At 36.8% G+C, this 21,785-nt stretch overlaps 1 pseudogene; it reads left to right on the top strand.

Annotated features, from left to right (window-relative positions):
- The first annotated feature begins 20,743 nt into the window (after positions 1 to 20,743).
- LOC133050933 (small ribosomal subunit protein uS17m-like) lies at positions 20,744 to 21,135 on the top strand (annotated as a pseudogene).
- The last annotated feature ends 650 nt before the right edge of the window (positions 21,136 to 21,785 follow it).

A 21,785-nucleotide genomic window follows, 5' to 3' on the forward strand; every position in this document is an offset into this window, starting at 1 on the left:
TTAGACTTTGGAGGCCATTATACATATACATGCATAGAATATTCTTTAATGACTTTAATGAGGAACAAATCCCTCCTCTTAACTATGATAGCATTTTTCCCTTCATTTATAGTATTTTTGGAAGGGATTTTAATATTTATTTTGTGTCTTCTCAATGTCAAAAATAATGTTGTTTTTTTTTTCACATCAGTATCCTATTGGAATCTTATTCAGATATATTATACAATGGAAGAGAAAATAAACTATGGATACAATTGTTTAAAATTGTAGTAGATAAGACAGATAAGTTATTCCTTATAAATAAAATGATTCATTTGATACTTATCTCATTCACAGGGTATCTTATAAATACTTATACTTTCTCTAGTAATTATTGATAAGGTGAACTTGAATTTGCTTCTTACCCTCCTTTTTCACTCTTGACATTTTTTCTGAATCAAACTCTGAATACTGTCTGTCATGACAAAGAACATTTCTGTAAAGCTTTTCAATTTTCCTAAAAGTTCCTACCAAAGAGCTGTAGACTATTATAACTGAAAAAGATGAGTTTATTAGCCCTAAAAACTAATTTTATTGCTTATAGTTATCATTTTATTCATTTAAATTATTACTATTTCACATATACAGTAAAATACAATTTGGGCAGCAGTGTGCACATTGTTTAATTAAATTTGATTCATGTAGAACCATCTAATATATCCTTTTAACAATTTAAATAAAAAATTATCTATGAGTAAAACTTTTTATTCTTTTTTTATAGTTAAAATGCAGCAGTTAGATATTTCTCTTATAATTATTTTTCCTTATTTTTGGTTTTGCAAAGGATCTTACAAATTTCTAGAATTTCAGAGGTTTATCAACTATTGAGGTGTTTTGTAATTTATGACTCTTAAAACCTACGCTGACATATTTTTTGCACCATTAATAGAGGGTTTGCTACAAATGAACAGGATATTTGACCTATTTTCTTTCTCTGTGCTTAAATATGCCATGTCTTTAGAGGATCAGTCTTAGAAGTACATTTCAATCTACATTAGAATGACTCAGCATTTCCAAAAACAATCCACAGTCTGATATCTGAAACTTTGATATCCTGGAAGTAATGCTCTATGCGCCTTTTTTTTTTTTTAAATTGCCAGCATTTTTTTTTTTTTTTTTCATTTATTTTTATTAGTTGGAAGCTAATTACTTCACAACATTGCAGTGGGTTTTGTCATACATTGACATGAATCAGCCATGGAGTTACATGTGTTCCCCATCCCTATCCCCCCTCCCACCTCCCTCTCCACCCGATTCCTCTGGGTCTTCCCAGTGCACCAGGCCTGAGCACTTGTCTCATGCATCCCACCTGGGCTGATGATCTGTTTCACTATAGATAATATACATGCTGTTCTCTCAAAACAGCCCACCCTCGCCTTCTCCCACAGATTCCAAAAGTCTGTTCTGTACACCTGTTTCTCTTTTTCTGTTTTGCATATAGGGTTATCATTACCATCTTTCTAAATTCCATATATATGTGTTAGTATGCTATAATGGTCTTTATCTTTCTGGCTTACTTCACTCTGTATAATGGGCTCCAGTTTCATCCATCTCATTAGAACTGATTCAAATGAATTCTTTTTAATGGCTGAGTAATATTCCATGGTGTATATGTACCACAGCTTCCTTATCCATTCATCTTGCTGATGGGCATCTAGGTTGCTTCCATGTCCTGGCTATTATAAACAGTGCTGCGATGAACATTGGGGTGCATGTGTCTCTTTCAGATCTGGTTTCCTTGGTGTGTATGCCCAGAAGTGGGATTGCTGGGTCATATGGCAGTTCTATTTCCAGTTTTTTAAGAAATCTCCACACTGTTCTCCATAGCAGCTGTACTAGTTTGCATTCCCACCAACAGTGTAAGAGGGTTCCCTTTTCTCCACACCCTCTCCAGCATTCATTGCTTGTAGACTTTTGGATAGCAGCCATCCTGACTGGCATGTAATGGTACCTCATTGTGGTTTCGATTTGCATTTCTCTGATAATGAGTGATGTTGAGCATCTTTTCATGTGTTTGTTAGCCATCTGTATGTCTTCTTTGGAGAAATGTCTGTTTAGTTCTTTGGCCCATTTTTTGATTGGGTCATTTATTTTTCTGGAATTGAGCTGCAGGAGTTGCTTGTATATTTTTTAGATTAATCCTTTGTCTATTGCTTCATTTGCTATTATTTTCTCCCATTCTGAAGGCTGTCTTTTCACCTTGCTTATAGTTTCCTTTGTTGTGCAAAAGCTTTTAAGTTTCATTAGGTCCCATTTGTTTATTTTTGCTTTTATTTCGAATATTCTGGGAGGTGGGCCATAGAGGATCCTGCTGTGATTCATGTCAGAGAGTGTTTTGCCTATGTTCTCTTCTAGGAGTTTTATAGTTTCTGGTCTTATATTTAGATCTTTAATCCATTTTGAGTTTATTTTTGTGTATGGTGTTAGAAAGTGTTCTAGTTTCATTCTTTTACAAGTGGTTGACCAGTTTTCCCAGCACCACTTGTTAAAGAGGTTGTCTTTTTTCCATTGTATATCCTTGCCTCCTTTGTCGAAGATAAGGTGTCCATAGGTTCATGGATTTATCTCTGGGCTTTCTATTCTGTTCCATTGATCTATATTTCTGTCTTTGTGCCAGTACCATACTGTCTTGATGACTGTGGCTTTGTAGTAGAGTCTGAAGTCAGGCAGGTTGATTCCTCCAGTTCCATTCTTCTTTCTCAAGATTACTTTGGCTATTCAAGGTTTTTTGTATTTCCATAAAAATTGTGAAATTATTTGTTCTAGATCTGTGAAAAATACCGTTGGTAGCTTGATAGGGATTGCATTGAATCTATAGATTGCTTTGGGTAGTATAGCCATTTTGACAATATTGATTCTTCCAATCAATGGACACAGTATATTTCTCCATCTGTTTGTGTCCTCTTTGATTTCTTTCATCAGTGTTTTATAGTTTTCTATGTACAGGTCTTCTGTTTCTTTAGGTAGATATACTCCTAAGTATTTTATTCTTTTTGTTGCAATGGTGAATGGTATTGTTTCTTTAATTTCCCTTTCTATTTTCTCATTGTTAGCGTATAGGAATGCAAGGGATTTCTGTGTGTTAATTTTATATCCTGCAACTTTACTATATTCGTTGATTAGCTCTAGTAATTTTCTGGTAGAGTCTTTGGGGTTTTCTATGTAGAGGATCATGTCATCTGCAAACAGCAAGAGTTTCACTTCTTCTTTTCCAATCTGGATTCCTTTTACCTCTTTTTCTGCTCTGATTGCTGTGGCCAAAACTTCCAACACTATGTTGAATAGTAGTGGTGAGAGTGGGCACCCTTGTCTTGTTCCTGATTTCAGAGGAAAAGCTTTCAATTTTTCACCATTGAGGGTGATGCTTGCTGTGGGTTTGTCATATATAGCTTTTATTATGTTGAGATATGTTCCTTCTATTCCTGCTTTCTGGAGAGTTTTAATCATAAATGGGTGTTGAATTTTGTCAAAGGCTTTCTCTGCATCTATTGAGATAATCATATGGTTTTTATCTTTCAATTTGTTAATGTGGTGTGTTACATTGATTGATTTGCGGATATTAAAGAATCCTTGCATTCCTGGGATAAAGCCCACTTGGTCATGGTGTATGACTTTTTAAATATGTTGTTGGATTCTGTTTGCTAGAATTTTGTTAAGGATTTTTGCATCTATGTTCATCAGTGACATTGGCCTGTAGTTTTCTTTTTTTGTGGCATCTTTGTCTGGTTTTGGAATTAGGGTGATGGTGGCCTCATAGAATGAGTTTGGAAGTTTACCTTCTTCTGCAATTTTCTGGAAGAGTTTTAGTAAGATAGGTGTTAGCTCTTCTCTAAATTTTTGGTAGAATTCAGCTGTGAAGCCATCTGGTCCTGGGCTTTTGTTTGCTGGAAGATTTCTGATTACAGTTTCGATTTCCTTGCTTGTAATGGGTCTGTTAAGATCTTCTATTTCTTCCTGGTTCAGTTTTGGAAAGTTATACTTTACTAAGAATTTGTCCATTTCTTCCAAATTGTCCATTTTATTGGCATAGAGCTGCTGGTATGGTAACATTTTATACCCTCAAGACTCAGCAAATAACCATTGCCTATTATGTCAGGCATTGCTATCAATAACCTGATGCATGGAAAGTGAGAGATGTGAAGAAACTCAGTAACAAAAACAATGTTTCCAGGCATTTTCCAAGACATGGCACACAGGGAAATCAATAATAATGTTCAGTGTACTGTAACACTGGCTATTTGAGCGATCAGTTTTGTAGATCTGAAGCTGGTAGTACCCATTTAGGCCTACAGGTCCCCACATCCCTATCCAGCTGCCTCAGGGGCTGCATGGATCAGAACCGTGGCAAAGCTGCTACCCATTTACAGCATGATAGTGAAAGCTCTGTTGGACTTAGGGATAAGCTGAAAACTAGAATGTACCAAAAGAAGGGTACGAGGCATAGGGACGCAAAAGGCACAGGAGACAACTGACACTGACTATGTTGTGATCAGTCACATCTATGCAGCTGCTGAGTCCATAATTCCTTATCTAAACCCTTGGTACAAGATGTCTTTTGGAAAACAATTCTTCTCATTTTAAAAAGGTAATTTGATACCTATATATACCATATACTATGTAATACTCCAGTGGGATCTGGAGCTGTATCTCATAAGAATAACAAACTTAATATAAAGACAATGAGTAATTTCCTTTCGGTTCAGGTCAGATTTTAAAACCAAATAAGTTCACGCTCAATTGGATTCAGGTGGGCTCCACTTGCCACCAGATAAGTTCTTCCAAATTGTCTGCTGTTTTAGAACTGTTTTGATTTCATTGGAAAAGCCTGTAAACCTGTATAAAATTAGATCATCTACATTTATTGAAGAAGGTCATGGCAACCCACTCCAGTACTCTTGCCTGGATAATCCCACAGACCGAGGACCCTGGAGAGCTACAGTCCATGGGGTTGCAAAGAATCCGACTTGACTAAGAGATTGAGCATACACGCTTCCAATTTACTAATATATTCTGTTATAATATGAGGTGAGTTCTAAGACCTAGAAACCAAAAGGTAGATATTGGACAATAGGGGGACTTGGAATACTAAGGTATTATGCAACATACTGGGCTTCCCAGGTGACTCGGTGGTAAGTTATCCACCTGCCAAATGTAGGAGATGCAGGAGACACAGGTTCAATCCCTGGATCAGGAAGATCCCCTGGAGGAGGAAATGGCAACCCACTCCAGTATTTTTGCCTGAAAAATCTAATGGACAGAGTACAGGCCACAGTCCATGTGGTCGCAAATAGCCAGACACAACTGAATGATGGAATGAGTGTGCGCGTGCGCACACACACACACACACACACACACACAGCATAATTCATTGAAAAAAAAAATGAAATACTTAATATATAATTAGAATTGGTTGTTTTAATATTTTGAAGGTATTTTTATCTTGAATTGTTTTTATTTTCTCATGTATTATTTCTCATACTTCTTAACTATATTTTAAAAACTTAGGATGTAGAGAATGATGCATTCACTGTGACTACTAAGTCATTATTTCTTCATCTCACATGAGTAGCACCATCTAATTTAAGAAATGAAATGCAAAAAACTGATTACTCTGAAAACAGAGAGAGCTTCTGCAGCATTCTGGTTTTTAAACAGCACCTTGTAATAGTTGGGCTTATTGCATTGAGACAATCTATTCCAAGGGCACTGTTTGTATCAAAAGCCTTCTATACATAATGTGAAAGTTTCTTCAATTGTGAGCAGCACAGTAGTAGTAGTTAGGGCTTTATTACTTAGTTCTAATTTGTATTGATGGCCTAAAAAAAGTAGCATGCTTTGCAGTTCTATGAAAGAAAAGATTATAAATGGAGATTAATTATAATTTTGCTAGCTCAGTACTTGTAAAACTAAAGCAATTTATATTCTTTCTCTTAATGATCTCTATTCCTGATTGCAGTAATATAATCTAATTGTGATTATGATAGTATCTGAATCATGTGGGCCTCAATGTGATTGAAACTACTCTTTGCATTAAAAAGTAATTTTGAAGTAATGATGAAAAGTTACTGTGGAAAATTGGCAAGTAATATATTTTACTCTGTATCTTAAGTTTCTGCTTTCATTTTTGATTATATCTCATAGCATGGATAAGCACGATACTATATCGAGGATTTATTACATCAAAGCCTTATCGATGATAAGTATGCATATGAGTATCAGGGACAAGCGTGATATTATTGAAATAGTAATGATATGGTTGAGTCAGGGAAATGACTGAAGATTTAAAATGCTAGGATAAGGTTTACTGAAACTAGAAACCAAATAAGGAGGGGGAGGCTTCAATATTGCACAGATACTATCGCCAGTGAAATGAAAAGCTCTGAGTGTTTTAGCTGACACAGCAGATACTCTTTGGATAGACATTCAGGAAGATAAGGATAGTCAGGTATTTTGTAAATGCTGAAATACACCTCCAGGGCATGAAGAGAAAATAAAGTAGGAACTGTTTTGTTTTGTTTTGTTTTTCCTATATAAAATTTTGTTTGCAGGGTTGAAAGTTATTCAGGAAGAATAGATACATGTCATGTTTGCACTCAGCTAAAGAAAATGATTTGTGAAATCATACTCTAGAATTTGAAAAGCAAGTGAACGAATGCTTAATGTTTGAGAAATATTTACTATTGAAACATTTAGATATGTACATATTGTGAAAATAGAGGAATGCAAGAGAGGTTATCTTAGGAAAAAAATATTCTGGCAAGAATGCAAAAAACTGCAAAAGCATTGGAATCTTTTAATGCATGATGAATCTGTAGGAGAAAATTATAATTTAAAAAAATTCTGATGCATTTAATATTCATTTAAATTGGACCAAAAGAGAGTACTGAAATAATTTTAAAGAGAACAACCTAAGCAAAATGATATTTAAAATATCCAGAAGCAGGTATTAAATAATGAGAACTGAACTGACAGTGGGTCATAAAAAGAGAGACACTAACTCATTGAAAACTATTAAAAAGTTTGAAGAACAGATTAGCTCTTTTTTTTGCTGTTGTTTATTTATTAAGAGAAAACATTTGCTAATTCTTCAAGATGTTGTGTAGATGAACTAAGACAACCAAGGAGGTAACTTCCCAGTAACAATGATTCCAAATGTAAGAAAGCAAGTCTTTCAAACAATTTCCTCAGGGTGATGCTACAAGGGGGAACAAAAAATAAATAAGAAAAAAAAAATTGCAAACTAATTCTGTAGTTACTACTGACAATGAAGAAAATAATCTTCTTTCTATATCCCTAGAGCCTGGGAAGATCCATTTCTAAATGTCTCGGCAGCATTGATGTAACTCAGGAGAAGGGATTACCTACATATAAATGGCTCACTGTTTCTAGCGGGAAGAAGCACATTAACTCTTTCAGGCCACTTGAGTCCATTTACCAAATTATTTTTCTTTCTGCTTGCTTTCTTTTTTAGTGCCATAAATTTTACTAAAGAAGTAGTGCAACTCCATGAAGTGCATCATTTACTCCCATTCTGTCTTTGATGCTTATCTACAGACAAGTGCCTCGCCTATTGCCATTTGTAGACTCTCCCTTTAAGGGGAATACACTGTGAAATAGATACTCTCCAGGCTCAATGAAGAAGAGAACATCTTGAGCCTCTATGGTACATTACGGCCAGTTATAATAGACCAGAGAAGGAAGTGTGCCTCCTACCATAATGACTGTAATACGATGACCCTGTGAACACATGGCTGCATCAAAATAAACCACTGACACTTTTGCAATTTTTGTCAGGAATAAAAATGCTAATTTTTTTTCCTACCATGCTGATGAATTTATTCCCAACATGGAAGGAGGACATGACTATTCCACCAAGTTTCTAACCTCCCAAATGAATTCCAAAGTATTCTCACTTCAGAATAGAGAATTCATCTTTTTTATTTTATTTTTTTCTGGTGAATTATAGCTATGTTGGCCACAATATTTTTGTCATCTTCTCAGAGGAGAACATGGAAAATTTTTGTAGTAGAACAATTGTCAGATCTTTGGGCAAAGATTCAAGGCTTATTAAACCTTTTGGCCTTTTGGTGGTGGTGGGGGGTGCTGTTGATTTTAGGAAAGTCTTAGTGAGAATAGCAAATTTATTTATTTACACACTCAGCAAATATATATTAAGTGCCTGTAATCAAAAACCACTGAAATGAACCCTGGGGAAGCAAGAATGATCCCACCACACGTGAGTACTTGAGAATCCAATGGAAGACACATCTCACTGTGTTCAGTGTCTTCAATCTCTGCCTCGATATAACAAGGCAAACACAGAACAGGCTCATCTAATTTACTGCTGGGATCAGGGGAAATTCCTAGATAAGATAACTGTACAACATAAAGCCTAGGTGGACTCTGGAAAAAGAAGGTCCAAAGTCCCATTTCTCTTCCTTCAGTGTGTCTGCATGGAAGAGGAATTCAATAAAACTTTGGGTGGCTAGTTGTAAGTGATACAATTTGTTGTGTAAGTTACTGATTCTCAAAAGGATGCAGTGAGGTAACAGAGCAATTTCTGTTTTCACACAAAGACTCCCTTTATTTCTCTTAAAGGTTAGCTACTTAATTTTGTCTCCAGTCACTCAGTAACCACCTTTTTGCTGTAGCATTTCTCCTTCAAATTTAGTTATGGCTGCAGACATGTAGGACATTTTGTGTGAAAAGTGATAATTAAGTTTTTACGAATGGCAACAATGTTCAGCCCAGATTGAACTTTAGAATCACAAGGAAAACCTAAAAAAAAAAAAAAATGATGCTCCATCTACCCTAATTTGCACATGACTGAAGCAACTTAGCGCTCACACACTCACTACCCTAATTAAACCAGAAAACTAGGAATGTTGAGCAAATGGCTTGAATGGACCAACAGGCAGAAGGATCACATGCACTTGTCAAATGAGAGCAATATATTTGCATTAGAGGTTGCAGGACTTAACCAGTCATTAACGGCAGAGAAAATTAATTAAATTTATGCAACAGAAATACGGCAGTGGCGATGGCTTTTCTAACCTGTTCCTTTCTGTATAGAACTTAAATTAATAAGGTAAGTGTAAGTGTTAATCGCTCAACTGTGTCCAACTCTTTGCACCAGGCTCCTCTGTCTATGGAAATCTCCAGGTAAGACTACTTGGAATGGTTAGCCATTCCCTTCTCCAGGGAATCTTTCCGACCCAGAATCAAACCTGGGTTTCCAGCATTGCAGGAAGAGTATTTGCCATCTAAGCCACCAGGGAAGCCCTTAGTTAATAAACTTGGATCTAATTCTTGGTTCAGAAAATGTCTCAGCATGTCCTTTTATATTTTGACCAGGTTACCCCTTCACAACTATCATAGCAGTCTTGACTTAACCCTAGGTAACAATAATCACTTTAGTCTGGAGGGTAACATGTTGGTTCAGTGTTTGGATTTAGGAGGAAAATTGCTTATTTAGTTCCTCATATCTGTGGTGTCTTGAGCTTTGATGCCAAAGATCATGAAATCCTGGAATACATTTGGCCCTTCAGAGTAATAATGATTACTATCTATTGAGTTACCATTCCAATGACTATGTTGGGTATCTCCATGCATAACCTTATCTAATCCTCAGATGCATTCTTACTGTTTAGTCGCTAAGTTGCATCCAACTCTTATGTGACCCCATGAACTGTAGCCTACCAGGCTTCTCTGTCCATGGAATTCTCCAGGCAAGAATACTGGAGTGGATTGCCCTTTTGTTCTTCAGAGGATCTGCACCACCCAGGGATTGAACACAGGTCTCCTGCATTGGCAGGCAGATTCTTTACTGCTGAGCCAAGAGAGAAGCCCAACCTTCAGATATAGCTGTCCTCCTTTTAGGCACAAGAAAGCTGTGCCTCAGAGAAGCTGAGTCAACACAGCTCCTGAAATCCGATATTCAAACCCAGGGAATGTCTTGACACAAAAGCCTGTACTCTCTTCAGCTTACCAGACTCCCTTCCTCTATACTGAACACTGACACTGTCTGAAAAAGTGCAGAAATTCCTTCAGGAGCTAGAGCACTCCTCTATGACAAGGAACGCATAACTGCAGTTATAGTTACAGAACAACCCAGTTATATTTGACAACAGCCCATGAAAACAAGACCTTTTAAAGGGAGATTAATGCCACCACATCCTTTCAACTCAGACCTATACCTGCTTATACAATTGGCCTTTCACATATCAGTTGGTAAAATCCAGCCTCAGGAGAGAGAGAGAGAGAGAGACGCATTCAGTATTTATACTGTTGTTGAAAGTTTCACGGCCTTCAAACCACACAGGTTGGAACTGAATTTGAAAACCTGTCTCCTGACTTCTTTTGAGGAATCACTAATCTTCCAAAGGATGCTGTGTTTGCTCTGCACGAATGGTTTAGCTAGAGAAAGTGGTCATGCCCTGGTCACTAAAAGAGGCTGAGTCATTTTCCTCTGTATTTAAAACCAAAACATGACTTGCCATATAAAGCTGTTCAAAATCAGTATCAGAAAGAACACTTCCTTAGTGTTCTAATAACACACCAAAATCCTGTCCCTATTATTTTGACTTCCGAGGGAACATATGAAATAAGGAGAAACGGTTAAATGAAAGGCCAAATTAACAGTCTTTCATCTGATAGACTTAGGTCACGAACAAATAGCTGGCTGTAACTACTCCAGCATCATTTTTTTACAAATGAGAAGTGAACTATAGCATCACACTATCACTGAAGTGTTAAGTCACCATTTAAGTTGAGAAAGAGTGTTCTATTTCTGCCTTATGTTCTATAACATCCAAATTTGTAAAGAATTGGTATCCTTTACTTTTAAAACAAATACTGATATTATTTGATTGTTTAGATTACCTAATGCTTTATTCTTCTAAAAGCTGGTAAAAATACTAAGTTAATTCCCAAATTGCATAAGTGATAGGCAGTTAGAGTCTGAAGTACCAGGTAATGACTCCATCTAACATCTTTTTTTTGCATGTTGTTTTTGATAACAGTTGATATTGTCTTTTGTCATAAGGAGAGAGGTAGCTTAAAGTACTTACCAAAGTGGCAGAGTTGCAGGAAAAATCCTATTGCCCAAAGCCAGTTTCTTAGCAACAGCACCCTCTCAATGTGTCACAAAGTCTGAAGCCCTTTGGCCCCTGAAAGGAAGTTCCTTAGGTGTCTTTTCCACATTGAATGCTTTGTGATAGTTGAGGCCTGCTGGCTGTCAACTCCGTCCCTTAAGGGAACTTGACAGATCTTAAAAAAAATCAATTTTAAGCTCACATGCCCCAGTGGGTGCCAAAGCCACTTCAGAGAGCCTGAAAGATGGCTGAGTCGACAGGATTTGACTTCTAGAGGTAGAAAGGTGACAAACTCTATCATGAGAAAGGGGCAGCTCGGGGCCTCAGAGGCCTAACCTGCTCCCAGGATCTGGGGCCTAGTGTTGTATTGAACCTATTTATCTCTTTCATGGGCCGAAGGTACCACAGGGAAAGAAAAGTTGTTCAAAAAATGCTGGCAGAATTCAGGGGTGTAAATGATGAATTACTTTTCATCAGCTGAAAGGAAACATAGTCCGGAACAATACTGAAAGGGAGCAGGAGCGGCTGACCCCCTGCTTCAGAGCAGCCAATATCTTCATTCAAGAAGACAACCATGAAATTACACAGAAAATGGGATTGTCATGAACAGCCCCTTGAAATCTCAGTATACAGTCATTACTGCATGGGAAAAAGCCTTCATCCACACATCATAACTTGTAACAGACAAGAAGGGAAAAAAAGAATAGAGGGGGGGAAAAAAAGGCCTTGGAGTTACCAGTAGGAATATGGAGAATATTTGTTGATTGAAACTTTCCCCCATAAATTTCTCAAATACTTTCACATGGCTTTAGCAGTGTATTAACTTAATGCTGATTGCTGATTTCTTCTTTTGAGCTATTTTGGGTGAGTCTGTATTAATTTTAGGGAAGTAGCAAGGGAAGAAAGACCTGTCTTTATATATATAGTCTTCACCCTACAAGGTAAGAATTAAATGGACTGGTGTCATAGGTCCTCAAATTATTGCTTAATTAATTTTCTAAAACTCAATATTGTATATTACCTAATAACCATACAGAGCTTGCTTAAATTTTTCACTCAACTCTCAAACTTTGGAAGATCAACTAATTTTAAGGTCTGTGTGAGAATAGTTTGAGTCGGAATATAGAATTTTTAGGAGGACAGCTAGAATATAAAATATTGGTGATATAGAAATATTAACATAAATGATATCATGGCTATGTATTTTGCTTTGTCATTCTGGCTACTTTCTCCATTGAGTTTAATTAAATTTGCCCTAGTCTTTTGTTTTTTAAAGGATTACTCATTACACTCTTTTCTTCCTCTGTGTTCCAGTGGTTTAACTGACTAACTCTCATGAAAATTTAAATTACAAATTTTGACACAAGTCCAGTTATAGACAAATTGAAGGCTGTGACAGCTACATGGGGTACATTTTTTTCGCAGGTGATAGAAGAAAGTTGAGTAGGAAGTGTCTATTCAGGCCAAACAATTCCTTGCTAACTTCTTAAAGATACTGTTTGGAATTTCAGGGTGTTCTTGATAACCTTTTATCTATGTTTTTTCCATAAGTCTATGTTTAAAAACAAAGATAATTTGCATTGATTGGAGGAGTCATACTTATTTCTTTGTCTGCTTATAATTCTCTTAAAACAAACAATTTAGACTATAAAAGCAACTGAAAAGAAATAATTCCCTCATAGTCTACTTCTTACAAGAATATTAATCTCCTAGAAAAGGAATTGTCTCACACACTGGAAGCCAGGCTTTGCATTTAACTACGGAGAAGATCGTCCAGAGAATAAGGGTAAAAGTAGAATGACTCATGATTAAGCTTAACTTCACAAATTAAAACACAACACATTTCAATGGTAATAGCTGTCAAAGTTTTTGATACCTTTTGATAGTTGTCAAGGCTTTTGAACTACTTCTACTGTTTCAGTAACTGCAATATACTGAAGATGTTATGAGGTGTATGGAAAAAAGTGAAATTCTGACCTAATTATAAGATGGTGGTGGTTTAATCGTTAAATATTGTCTTGACTCTTGCAATCCCATGGACTGTAGCCTGCCCGGCTCCTCTGTCCATGGGATTCTCTAGGCAAGAATACTGGAGTGGGATGCCATTTCCTTCTCCAGAGGATATTCCTGACCCAGGAATTGAACCCAGGTCTCCTGCTTTGCAAGCAGATTCTTTAAAATCTGAGCTGTGAGGTAAGCCCTAATTATAAGATGACTTATAATTTAAGAGTTCAAGACCTTATTTTAAAAGAAGATGAGACCATAAGGCAAAACATCCAGTTCCCTGGTTTATTGTTAAATCCAAGCGAAGACACTGGTTTTTGCCCTTCTGGTCTTATTGTTTTATTTTCCATTTTGACATAACCACTGAACAACCTTCACGATGTGTCATCTGGAGCTACACTTACACAGCTGACATTAGGAACTGGGGATAAAAAGTAGAGAAGCTTAATTTCACTGCCACTTTCAAAGATTATATCTTATTGTCACTTACCAATAAGTAAAAGTTTTCTTTTTATAGACTCTTTTCTTTGTGGGGGTTTAATAAAGTTTTTTCTAATATTGTGTATATGTGTATATGTGCGGGTGTGCATATGTGTACACCCAAGCTATGAGTTCAAAATTGTTCCTCTTCTTTTCCATTTATTTCATTTTTCCATGCTTTTATGGTAAGTGTTGAATTTCTACCCCTCATGGCAAAGTTATATACTCTTTTAAGCATCTTTTGGACCTTAACAGATATTTATTATAGCTCCAATGTATTTTTAGTAGCATAGAATTATTAATTTATAAAATATTGTTCATATCTTTCATTGAAAGATTGCCATTCATAATTGCAATAAATTGCAATGCAATTCATTGCTCCGTCAATGCACCCTCCAGAAATCTATTAATAAATGTGTTCACAGCTTTTTCTTTCTGTCATATGTATAGTTCAAATGTTCATACATATGATCAAATGTTACTCATTTGATCCAACGACAGCAAAAGTAAAGCCACGATCGTTCGTCAAAGGGAAAAAATATGATTATTAAATAAGCAATATTCTCTAGAAGTAGATCATATGTTCTAACACGTAGGCTTGCTGACATTTAGTTAGCCTTAGCGTTTGGTGTTCATCCTTCTTTTAATTATTTTTATTTAAAAAAAATCAGGTTAGAAGAACCAAAGTAAAGTTCGTTGGCAGATAGGAATCCTGTTTACTTTCCAACTCTGAACTCAGCAGGTTAGGTAATTGGGCTACAGAAAAGTTCCTCCATTTCTATTTCCAGCTGGTGATACACAAAAGGCAGGAAGTTATCTCATTAATGGGGCACCAGCTTTATGCAAATTATGGTAACAAAAAGGCTTCCCTTCATACTTTTTCATAAATTACCTAATAAAGTGGGAATAAATGGCCATATTCAAGAGCCTTTGTTGTATTTTTAGCACAAGACTCTTTCTGTTACTGCAAATATGACTAAATGTGCCTTGTTCAAAAGGGGTGTTTATGAAATAAGGCCACTCAAAAGCTTTTATTTCTTAACAGCCTTCAGTTACTTTTATGGCACAAAATTAACATAATTAGTCACAGAGAATAGATGACATAAGCAGCATGCCATGCACAAAAGGGGGAAGCAGTATCTAAGGAAGGTATTTTGAGAGATCAAAAATTTTCAAAGTGCTTAATACTAGAAGGTCCTTTTTATTTGTGCACAGCCTTAAGATACTTTTTTTTTTTTTTTTAACTCCGTGAAATTCACATAATGAGATGCAGTAGACAGATGACATTAGCGATGTGCCATTAGAAAGAGGTCAGTTTCCTCTGAAAGATAGTCACTGTTCCTGCTCGTCATTAATTTGCAGCTTCAAAGCACTGAGCATATGATAGCCTAGCATGTTAAGCAAGTTGCAGTTATCTTTAAATAACCATTTTTTCCAGTTATTAGAAACTAAAGTTTTTCAACTACCGACTGAAAGCAAAATTAAGGCATGCAGCAGTGTTGGGGAGGAGGGGAAGGAAAAGAAAGGCAGGAAGATTAGGAAAAGAAAATCAAATATATTTTAAAAATGAAGTTGCTGATGGTTTTCCCTGGAGGTGACCTGCTTTAACTTCAGTGCTAGAATTTGGGGGTCAGTGATGGGCCTTGAAGATTGGAGTGCTGGCTAACAAATGAAACAAGTGGGGATTTTTGGTTTCTGTGGCCTTATTGTGGCACACATAAGAAGGCTAAAAAGCGATTGTGTGGTTATTTATGATCCCACTGAGGGGGAACATTGAAGCCAGAGGGCTCCGTGAGGTAGGAACATTAAAAGGGTTAAGAGCATGTGGGTTTCTCTTACATGAGTACTGATCAAATAAAAATTCATTGAGAAGTAGATCAGATTATCTTATTTTAATGTGAAGATCAGTGAGATTTCTCTATTTTGGTTGGTGAGAAAATCACAGATGAGAACACAGAAAACTAAAGGATTGAGACTTTTAACTTATCTATGAGTTCAAATCTGTTATGACAAGGCTGTTTTATTTTTAAATAATTCCTTTTTTGCATCAAAATACATGAATGTGGTACAACATTCATAATATTCACAAAGACTTACAGATTCTCCAATTTACATTCCCTTGGAGTCTATTTTTGACAGAAATTCTAGAAGCATTTCATAGTGTCTAGCTGCTTTAAAAACATTCTGATTTATAACTTCATCTCCCACCACCCAAAGTAAAGTTCAGTTCCAAAATCTGGTGTGCATGTGATGACTGACTTTCTGCTATATATTTAGCTTGTGTATCAGTGAGTGGCAAGGCCAAAAGGCATCAGAGAATAAGTATTAGTAAGAATAGCAGACAATATTGGTGAACATTTTGAAACTATTGAAGCAAAATGCTTATTTTTAGGTCAGCAGTAAATAAGGTAAAAATGGTGATTGTTGAATGATGATTTTACATCTGCAGTGACATTTTACTACTAGGAGTGTTATTTTTACTCACTGTGTAGATTGGTGATATTGCATCTTTGCAGTGCTTGAATTACCTGGTGCTGGGCAGGACAGGGGAAGATGGCCTGGGGCACTGTTCCAGGCTGTGAGGAAGTAGAGACGGAGAGACTCCGGGCTGATGCTGTAGCTATGATGGCCCTACAGGACATGGGTCATGGCAGCTGAACCAGCATGAATGTTTATGGAGGAGTTCCCTCATGAAAATCACAGATTAAGGAAGAATAAACTAAACTGCCCCTCTTTCTTCCGTAAAGTATATGTGATTTTATATTGCTTAACTTGCTTTTAGCATTGTTTGATTAGCTTCCATTTAGTTAATACTAGGGCTTCCCAGCAGAGAAGGCAATGGCAGCCCACCCAAGTACTCTTGCCTGGAGAATCCCATGGATGAAGGAGCCTGGTAGGCTGCAGTCCATGGGGTTGCTAAGAGTTGGACAGGACTGAGCGACTTCACTTTCACTTTTCACTTTCATGCATTGGAGAAGGAAATGGCAACCCACTCCAGTGTTCTTGCCTGGAGAATCCCAGGGACGGGGGAGCCTGGTGGGCTGCGGTCTATGGGGTTGCACAGAGTCGGACAGGACTGAAGCGACTTAGCAGCAGCATCAAAGAAAGTATCATTGAAGAGTAACTAGAAATTCACTAGAGTGACAAAACAGAAGCTCAAACAAGGGAACCTGAAAGGCCAAGGCTAGTTCTCCACTGATGGGGTTGGAGGCTTAATCAGTGAAACGTGGGATATGCTGACCCAGGAAGTTTGAAAATAATAGTGGCAATAGCTGAAAAAGTGAAACATTTCAAATTTAATTCTTGTTTTAAAACAGCATCTTATACAAATCCAGGCTGACTTGGACTGCCTTTTGGTAGTGCTTTAGAATGAGAAGAAATAAGCATAACCATTGCACCTTTTCAAAGTGCTTCCTATAAGTTGGAGGTTGTCATGGATGCATTGCAAAGGTTTTCCTTTTAACCCTCTCAACAACTGTATGAAGCAAGTATTTTTTATGCCTGGTTTTCATATGAGAAAACTGAAGCTGATCTACCCAGCATCACAAGAAGTTAGGAAAGACCATCTGGATTCACATTCAAACTCAATTCTTTTTTTGGCTGTGAGGTTTCTTGTGGGATCTTACTTCCATTCTTTTCCACCAACTTTCAGGGAAAGCCCTACAGGATCTGAGAGTGAATCACAAGACAGGACACGCGGACAGTATAATATGAAATTTTTAGAGCCTCATTTATTATTCTCTTCACATTTAGCTTTTTAATGATTTAAAATGCCATATGCATTTGTAAATAAAATTTGTATGAATTTTCCTTTAAGAATATCAAGCTGTAAAATAATAGATGGTGCATATAAATGGCAAAAAAATAAGTAAACAAAAACAATCATTCACCCAAATACATATAATGTAGAGTAATTGAAAAAAGATTTCCATTGAGTTCAAATGCTATAGTTGCTTTTTTGTCACTGTTCTTTTCCATGAAAAATGCTGGAGAATAATTATATGTGTTTAACTATATAAAAGAAGCCATGATAGTTAATACTATACTTTTTCTTGTAAAATGGATTCCATCTGCTTTTATTAAGGAGAATAGTTAGAGTAGAATGAAATACTTATTAATCTAGCTGGTCTAGGTAAGGTCTAGTTCATTTTAATTAAAAAGCTGAATTTCTAAAGAATTGCAAGTATATAGATGCACTTAAAGCACCTTGCATTTTACGCTTAACCTTTTACTTTAATCCTGAAGCTTTCTATATTGTTATTTTAAGTACATGTTAATAATATGCAAGCTGATGCTTTGAAAATTCTCTGAGATGTGGTTAATGAAGAGAAACTACACCATAAATTGTATCCAAAATATGCAGTCCATGCAGATGTAATTTTTCTTGAACTGCAGTATTTTGCACTAAATTGCAATAAATAATTTTTCAGCTTGTTTGGGTTTATTCTTTATTGTTTATGAGAAGTACCATCAGTTACTACTGAAAGAAACAACTACATACAGTAACAGGCAATCTTAGTTTAACAAGATCCTTTGGATAAAAATAGATTTCAGATCTATCTCCTGCTAACAGAATGCAAATTCTGATGAAACTACACACTAGTGTTTTTCATAATTTAAAGTTTGTCACATGGTGTAATGCACTTGCTCACTTTCCCCTGAGTTCTGCCAGATGAGGCAGAGTGGCTATGCCATTTTATGATCAATACAGACAGAATGTTCTACAAGGTATTCTGGGAACTGTAGTTAACAGAGAACATTTTTCTTGTAAATGCATTTGTTAAAACAATGCCCAAAAGAGACATGATATTCCAGCGACTGTCCATGTTTCTATGATGAACCCTGTGTTTTTCAGTGGATTGTAACCGCAATTTGGCCCTTGCTAAATGGCACCATCTGTAGTTTAGCCTGCAGATTTGCACAACCCAAGATACTGTCACCATTCTGGAAAGTCTGTCTTTTAAAGGTCTCACGTAAGCCTAGGTTAAGAAAGACATGAAGATAGCTGATGTTTTCACTGATGCTTAGAGTGGAGTGACAGTGTCAGTTTGTCTCCAATGGATTATTTTACACTTCTGCTTGTTTTCCTTTCCACGTTATATTATTATCATTTGGAAATAAGTAGGAATGCTGTAAGGAGGGAAATAAGAAAATACTATGACTCTGTCTTTTGCTAGAAGATGTAAGTATCCTTTGAATCCTAGGCTATCACAGGAGACAGAAACTAAGATTTTGCAAAAGACAGGAAATGAGACTGGGGCAAACTGGGGAGCAGTGCCCAGCTAAAATAAGCAGCCTGAATATAGCACTAACAGATGGCTGCTGTGCCCCTTGTTACAAGCTAGCCTATATTTTTTTCCAAAAGATGTCAGAATTATGGAGTTTTCTTACAAAATTAAATATATCAAATGCCTTAATTTTTAAAAGTTGGCAGCATATTTAATTTTAAGATAAATTTGTTTTTTTTTATTTTGTGCAAGTCAAACAAAACACTTCTCCAAACCAGATTTGGCCGAGACACCTCAGTAGCAGACCTATACTCTAATCTTGTATCTTCACATCAGTCAAGTGTCAATGCCTTCTTAAAAATGAGCAAAAACTGTAGAGAAGATAAAAAGTTAAAAAAAAGAGTCAAATTGGATATTTTTTGGTTCATCCGTTTCTGTGTTTCAAATGGATTGATTATATTGAAATTATTTTAATAACTTTCTGTAAACTTTTAAATTTCTTTTCAAAGGATATTTCTGTAACTTGTGTACTCACATTCTAATGACTTCATAGGTCATCAGTACTATTTATGATTTTGTATTTTTAAATTGTTATTGGAGATAGTTGCTTTACAACATTGTGTTATTTTCTGCTGTATAGCAAAGTGAGTCAGCCAAATGTATATGTATATCCCCCTTTAAGGGGGTGGATTTCCCTCCCATTTAGGTGATCACAGAGCATTGAGTAGAGTTCCCTGTGCTACAGAGTAAGTTCTCATTAGTTAGCAATTTTATACATAGTAGTCTATATATGCAAAAAAGTGAAGAGGAACTAAAAAGCCTCTTGATGAAAGAGAAAGAGGAGAGTGAAAAAGTTGGCTTAAAGCTCAACATTCAGAAAACAAAGATCAAGGCATCTGGTCCCATCACCTCATGGGAAATAGATGGGGAGACAGTGGAAACAGTGTCAGACTTTATTTTGGGCGGCTCCAAAATCACTGCAGATGGTGATTGCAGCCATGAAATTAAAAGACGCTTACTCCTTGGAAGGAAAGTTATGACCAACCTAGGTAGCATATTAAAAAGCAGAGACATTACTTTGCCAACAAAGGTCCGTTTGGTCAAGGCTGTGGTTTTTCCAGTGGTCATGTATGGATGTGAGAGTTGGACTGTGAAGGAAGCTGAGCACTGAAAAATTGATGCTTTTGAACTACGGTGTTGGAGAAGACTCTTGAGAGTCCCTTGGACTGCAAGGAGATCCAACCAGTCCATCCTGAAGGAGATCAGTCCTGGGTGTTCATTGGAAGGACTGATGCTGAAGCTGAAACTCCAATATATTGGCCACCTCATGTGAAGAGCTGACTCATTGGAAAAGACCCTGATGCTGGGAGGGATTGGGGACAAGAGAAGGGGACGACAGAGGATAAGATGGCTGGATGGCATCACCGACTCGATGGACATGAGTTTGAGTAAACTCCAGGAGTTGGTGATGGACAGGGAGGGCTGACGTGCTGCGATTCATGGGGTCGCAAAGAGTCGGACACGACTGAGCGACTGAACTGAACTGAACTGAGTCTATATATGTTAATTACAACCCCCCAATTCATCACTCCCTTCCTCTCTTGGTATCCATACCTTTGTTCTCTATGTCTGTGTCTCTATTTTTGCATTGCAAATAGTTTTGTCTGTATCATTTTTCTAGATTCCACATATATGCACTAATATATGATATTTGTTTTTCTCTTTCTGACTTTTGCATTATTTTCTTGAGGGAGCCCAATAATCACTCATCAGAAATGATTATGAAAGGAATCTGGAGGTGACTGCCAGCTTCTGCTACCACAGTAGGAGATTGTCTGGACTGGGTAGAGGGAGGGAGCTCCATGGCATGGGAGCCCTCCAGGCGGCCAAAGCCACATAATGTCGACAGTTCATCCATCTGTCCATGCCAAATGGGTCATGGGGAAGGTGACTGTGACAGCAATGCAGAAGATTGTTGAAATAAGAGTGGCCAGATTGTTTTGTATCCCTATTTATTAAAATATTTTAATAAGCAAAAAGTGTACTTTGCTACAATGCTCTCCAGCACTCCAACATTGGGCATATTGAGCTTCTCCGAGCTCTGCCTGTCCAGCAAACAAAGCCCTGTTAATCATGAACTGACCGAGATCATGTTCGGTGTTGGACAAGTCATATATCCAGTGACCACAAGGTGCTGTGGGGGAACCACCTACCTGGCGGGTCCAGTCTGTCTGGAGCTCACCCACCTAACCCAAAACTTGGAAGACCTCGATCCCTCTTCAACACGGTGAGGGAAGATTGGAAGATGGAGCCCAAGGGAAGGGTTTCTAAGTTTACTTTTTCCTAAGTTTTCTCACAAATTATCTAGTTTCCCTTCTGGTATTTATGAAATAGCTAAAAATAAATGGAGTAAAGACCTTGTTATAATTTTTCATAAAAAAGAAATGGTAATGGAAGAATTAGCATTATTAAAACTAAATAAAGCTAAGTAGCAAAATAAATAAATGTATACTTATTTGTGAAAAAGTTATTTTATAAAGAATCCTTTGGAAATTGAAGACAAGAAAGTGTAGTTATTGGCAGCTTTTTCCTCAAAAATAAGGTAATCCCTGATAACTGAGTCCTTTTTAAGTACATTCCAATATCCTAACTTTGGTTGCTTAAGGATCCAAATAAAATCAAATAAGATTGTGTGGTAAACAGTCACAAAGAGAGAACAACACAATTTTGGAGGAGAATCAAGGTGATGAGAATAATCTTGGTTTTTTTTTTTTTTTTTTTTTCCCCTAAGAGAATTAATATGCATTTATAGAGATGTGTGGGTTCCCCAGGTGGCTCAGTGGTAAAGAATCTGCTTGCCAGTGCAGGAGATGCAGGTTCCATCCCTGGGTTGGGAAGATCCCCTGGAGAAAGGAATGGCAACCCACTCCAGTATTCTTGC

This window comes from Dama dama, chromosome 33 (genome assembly GCF_033118175.1).
Source record: "Dama dama isolate Ldn47 chromosome 33, ASM3311817v1, whole genome shotgun sequence".
Taxonomy (NCBI): domain Eukaryota; kingdom Metazoa; phylum Chordata; class Mammalia; order Artiodactyla; family Cervidae; genus Dama; species Dama dama.